Source organism: Dasypus novemcinctus, chromosome 9 (assembly GCF_030445035.2).
Source record: "Dasypus novemcinctus isolate mDasNov1 chromosome 9, mDasNov1.1.hap2, whole genome shotgun sequence".
NCBI classification, from domain to species: domain Eukaryota; kingdom Metazoa; phylum Chordata; class Mammalia; order Cingulata; family Dasypodidae; genus Dasypus; species Dasypus novemcinctus.
Window position 1 is genome coordinate 13,218,677 of NC_080681.1, and position 6,000 is coordinate 13,224,676.

Genomic DNA, 6,000 nt, shown 5'->3' on the forward strand with positions numbered 1-6,000 from the left:
TTATTATATGTAGACAGGGATATTCTGCTGGTACATGTTGAACCTTTAATTTAAGGTCATTTTCTAGTTACGTCATCAGCTGGTACTTGGTAGTGATCCCTCGGTGCCAGGGAGGCTCATCCCTGGGTGTCATGTCCCACACTGGGGGGAAGACATTGCATTTACATGCTGAGTTTGGCTTTGAGACCGGCCACATTTGAGTAAAATGAAGGCTGTCAGGAGGAAACTCCTAGGCACAGTGCTGCTCTAGGCTTTGTTCTTTTTTCAGGTATATAGGCTCACAAGCATAGTCATTAGTATCAGGGGCTCACTGTTGGACCCTCATTCCTTCCTGGTCCTTACCATTGCACCTGGGGTACTGTTGCTGCTCCCCTAGGGACCACGACAGAGCACTCTCAGCCAGGAACCCAGTACCCCCCCCCCAAGCTATTGCTTTTAATTGTTTCCACTATGAGTATATCCAAACATTACCATGCACCCTGGATATATGCCCTGTATAACTCCCTGTCAACCATATATCACATGTCAATAACATCCTATACCAGTATTCCTCCGCTGCCATTGTTGAACCACTCTATGATCCAAAACTTCCTGAAAAGTGAAGCCCAATATAATGTCAGGATCCCTTACTAGTAAAATGGAATATAGAGATGGGTTTAAAGGTTAGATATAGAATACGTATTGATTTGAAAAAATTCTACATCCTATCTTTTTCTTTTCTTTTTTCCTAATTATTGAGCTTCTCTTCACAAGAGCCCTAGATCACAGTAATTCATATATACAATATACAGTACTCCCACACATCCACCATAAAACCTTTTCCCTTCCACAGCTATATTCTTATAACTTATTCATATCATATTTACTTAAACTGATGTACAGACTCTGAGACAATAGCTTTCAAACAAGGTGACATCTGTGCTTACATTGTGGTCCATACTTTAGGATATACAGTTCTCTAAATTTTTAGTTATCCTATGTTTTACATTATGGTTTACATTATTAGTCTGTCATCCCCTATATGTTTATGGTGTAATATTACATGTTTTATATGCATCCTTGTGTACTCAAACGAAACTGCTCTCTTACCCCCACATTTACCTTGGTTCCATCCATTCAAATTCCATTTTCCCCTACCCTTGGGGCCCACAGTGACAGCCAATCTCCATTTCCTGAGGAACCACGTCCAGAGATACTTGCAACAGTGTTCAGGGCCTGACTTGCTCAACTGCCCTAATGCCCTGGGAGTCACCCTTTCTCTCGAGAGATACAGTTCCCTCTATTTGATGGCATTAGTCCTCGCCAGGATGTGGGTCCACCCCCACTCTCACTACTTGGGTCTCTACCCAATGGAACTACCCACCCTGGCAAAATGAGCATTCAGACATTCCCCAGGAGTCTGTCCCGCATCAGACCATCCCCTCTGAGCATCCTAAACAGGTAACCCTCCTAATTATATTTTGACACGGTTTCCTCAGCATTTTACTCTTAACCAACACCTGACACTCTCCTATGTTCGTATGTTGCCCCTCTCTCCCCCCAATTTTAGGGCAGTATTACTCATCTGCCCATCCCCAGCCCCCCTCAAACCCGCAAAGCCCCACCCAAAGGCAACCCCTTGCCCCCATTTTATCTCTTCTTTGTGCTCATACTTACCGCCAGCTCATCGTAGATTCCACCCCTGCAGACATCAGCTCACATCCTTCCTCCACCCCCCGATTTCCTGTAAACCTATCTTCCAGTCTCTAGCTCTCTGAGGCAGCTTGCTTATTTCATATCATTGAGGTCATGTAGTATTTGTCCTTCTAATTCCTGGGTTGCTTCAGTCAGCATAAGGTTCTCAAGATTCATCCATGTTATCACGTGTGTTTGTAGTGTATTTGTTCTTAAAGGCGAGTAGTATTCCATTGTATGTATATACCACATTTTATTGATCAACTCATCTGTTGATGGGCATATGGGTTGATTCCAACTTTTAACGATAGTGATCAATGCTGCTATGAACATTGGTGTACACATACCGGTTTGTGTCCTTGTTTTCAGTTCTGCTGGGTATATACCCAGCATTGGTATTGCTGGGTCATATGGCTAATCTATGTTAGTTTTTTGAGAAACCGCCAAACTGTCCTCCAGAATGGTTGGATCCTTCTGCATTCCCACCAGCAGTGGATGAGTGTTCCCCTTTCTTCACATCCTCTCCCACATTTGTATTCTTGTTTTTTTCATAGCTGCCAATCTTATTGGAGTAAGATGGTATCTCATTGTAGTTTTGATTTGCATTTCCCTGATAGCTAGAGATTTGGAGCATTTTTTCATGTGCTTTTTAGCCATTTGTATTTATTCTATGGAGAAGTGTCTGTTTAAATCTTTTTCCCATTTTTTAAATGGGTTGTTTATCTTTTTATTTTCAAGATATATGAGTTCTTTATATATGCAAGTTATAAGTCTCTTATTAGATATATGGTTGCCAAATATTTTCTCCCATTGTGTAGGTTCCCCTTTTACTTTCTTGACAAACTCCTTTGAGGTGCAGAAGGCTTTAATTTTGAGGAAGTCCCATTTATCTATTTGTTCTTTTGCTGCTCATGCTTTTGGTGTGATATTCATGAAGCCATTTCCTATTACAAGGTCCTGTAGATGTTTCCCTACACTGCTTTCCAAGGTCTTTATGGTCTTGGCTCTTATATTTAGGTCTTTGATCCATCTTGAGTTGATCTTTGTATAAGGTGTGAGATGGTAATCCTCTTTCATTCTTCTACATATGGCTATCCAGTTCTCCAGGCACCATTTGTTGAATAGGCCATTCTCTCCTAGTTGAGAGGGTTTGGTGGCTTTATCGAATATTATAGGCTATATATATGAGGTTCTATATGAGAACTTTCAATTCAATTCCATTGGTCTGTGTGTCTCTCCTCATGCCAATACCATGCTGTTTTCACTACTGTAGCTTTGTAGTATGTTTGAAGTCAGGTAGTGTGATTCCTCCAATTTCGTTTTTCTTTTTCAATATGTCTTTGGCTATTCGGGGCCTCTTTCCTTTCCAAATAAATTTCATAGTTAGTTTTTCTAGTTCCTTAAAGAAGGCTGTGTTGATTTTTATTGGGATTGCATTGAATGTGTAGATCAGTTTTGGCAGGATAGACATCTTAATAATATTTAGTCTTCCTATCCATGAACAGGGAATATTCTTCCATTTATTTAGGTCTTCTTTGATTTCCTTGAACAGTCTTGTATAGTTCTCAGTGTATAAGTTTTTTACATCTTTAGTTAAATTTATTCCTAAATATTTGATTTGTTTATTTACTATTGAAAATGGTATTTGTTTCTTGATTTCCTCCTGATCTTGCCTATTACTGGTGTACAAAAATGCTACTGATTTTTGTGCATTGATCTTATAACCTGCGACTTTACTAAATTCATTTATGAGTTCTAGAAGCTTTGTTGTAGATCTCTCAGGGTTTTCTATGTATAGGATCATGTCATCTGCAAATAATGAAATTTTGACTTCTTCCTTTCCAATCTGAATTCCTTTTATATCTGGTTCTTGCCTCAGTGCTCGAGCAAGTACTTCTAAGACAATGTTAAATAGAAGGGGAGACAATGGGCATCCTTGTCTTGTTCCTGACTTTAGAGGGAAGGATTTTAGTATTTCTGCATTGTAAACAATGTTGGCTGCAGGTTTTTCATATATACTCTTTATCATGTTCAAAAAATTTCCTTGTATTCTGATCTTTTGGAGTGTTTTTATCAAGAAAGGGTGCTGTATTTTGTCAAATGCTTTTTCTGCATCTATAGATATAATCATGTGGTTTTTTTCCTTCAGTCGGTTTATATGGTGTATTACATTGATTGATTCTCTTATGTTGAACCATACTTGCATACCTGGAATGAATCCCACTTGGTCGTGGTGTATAATTCATTTAATGTGTTGTTGAATACGATTAGCAAGTATTTTGTTAAGTATTTTTGCGTCTAGGTTCATTAGAGAAATTGGTCTGTAATTTTCCTTTCTTGTGGTGTCTTTGTTTGGCTTTGGTACTAGGGTAATGTTGGCATCATAGAAGGAGTTAGGCAATGTTCCTTCTGTTTTGATTTTTTGGAATAGTTTCAGTAGGATTGGTATTAGTTCTTTCCAGAATGTTTTGTAGAAACCACCTGTGAAGCCGTCTGGCCCTGGGCTCTTCTTAGTTGGGAGGTTTTTAATGACTGATTCTATCTCTTTACTTGTGATTGGTTTGTTGAGATCATCAATTTCTTCTTTCGTCAATATGGGCTGCTTATGTGTTTCTAGGAATTTGTCCATTTCCTCTGAATTGTCATTTTTGTTGGAATATAGTTTTTCAAAGTGTCCTCTTATGATAGTCTTTATTTCTGTGGGGTCAGTGGTGATATCTCCTTTCTCATTTCTTATTTTGTGTATTTGCATCTTCTCTCTTTTTTTCTTTGTTAGTCTCACTAAAAGTTTGTCAATTTTGTTGATCTCCTCAAAAAACCAGCTCTTGGTCTTGTTTATCTTTTCAAGTGCTCTCTTATTTTCTATTTCATTTAGTTCTGCTCTTATCTTTGTTATTTCCTTCCTTCTTCTTCCTGTTGGATTACTTTGTTGTGTTTTTTTCTAATTCCTCCAAATGTGCAGTTAGTTCTTCAATTTTTGCTCTTTCTTCTTTTTTGATATATGATTTTATGGCTATCAATTTCCCTCTCAGTACTGCTTTTGCTGCATCCCATAAATTTTGGTATGTAGTGTTATCATTATCATTTGTTTCAAGGTAGTCATTATTTCTTTTCAGATTTCCTCTTTGACCCAGTGTTTTTCTAAGAGTGTGCTGTTTAATTTCCAAATCATGGTGTGAAATCTGGGCCTCTGGCCCTTGCAAATTTCCAGCTTCACTCCACTGCAGTCAGAGATATTATTTTGTATGATTTTGATCTTTCTGAATTCATTAAGCCTTTCTTTGTGGCCTAGCATATGGTCTATCTTGGAGAATGATCCATATGCCCTTGAGAAAAATGTATATCCTGCTGTTTTTGGGTGTAATGATCTATATATGTCTATTAGATCCAGCTCCTCTACTATACTGTTCAATGTTTTGTTTCTTTAGTGATTCCCTTTTGAGATGTTCTGTCCAGAGTTGAAAGTGGTGTATTAAAATCACCCACTATAATTGTAGATGCACCTATTCTTTCACTTAGTTTTTCTAGCGTTTGCCTCACATATTTAGAGGCACCCTTGTGTGGCAGCGGCGGTCTGAGCCTGGCCGAGGGATGGGCGGCCGTGGGCCAGGCGACTCTTCCCGGAGGCGAGGGTGAAGATTCCTCACACGGGGCACCAGTTGTGGCAGGGGCGGTCTGAGCCCGGCTGAGGGACGGGCGGCCATGGGCCAGGTGACTCTTCCCGGAGGCGAGGGCGAGGCGGGACACTTGGCCGAGTCTCCGGCAGAGGCGTGCAAGGTGTGGAGGGCGATAGGAACGAAGGAGACGAGACACCCTTGTAGAGCTGTAACAGAGCCGTTTATTGGGGAATGTACAGAGATTATATAGGGCTGTGGCGGAGGGGCGGGCAGAGTTCTTGCTGGGATGCCGTATAAGGTGTGCTGGGGAGACTTTCGATGAGGATTGGTAAGGAGCAACACGGAACTGCTAGGAGGGGGGTACGGGAAGGGGCGGGAATGGCATCACAGCGAGGGGAGGCGGGAAGAGGAGGGGGAAGGGGGAGTGGGGGAGCCGTCCGGATGTTGCCTTTTGGCGGGAACAGTGGGCGTAGCCTAGATGACTGGGTGGGCTTTGGAGCGCCGCATACCAATGGCCCAAGGATGTGGCATCTGTACTGGCCATCTCGTAGTGGGCCTGGGCAGGCTGAGGGCTTGCGCCCGTACCAGCCCTTCCCTTGACCACTGGCTCCAGGTTACGCATCTACCTTCCACCAGGGCTGGCCCCTACTGAGGATGAGGCTATCCCACACCCTTGTTAGGAGCATAAATATTTATGATTGTTCAATCT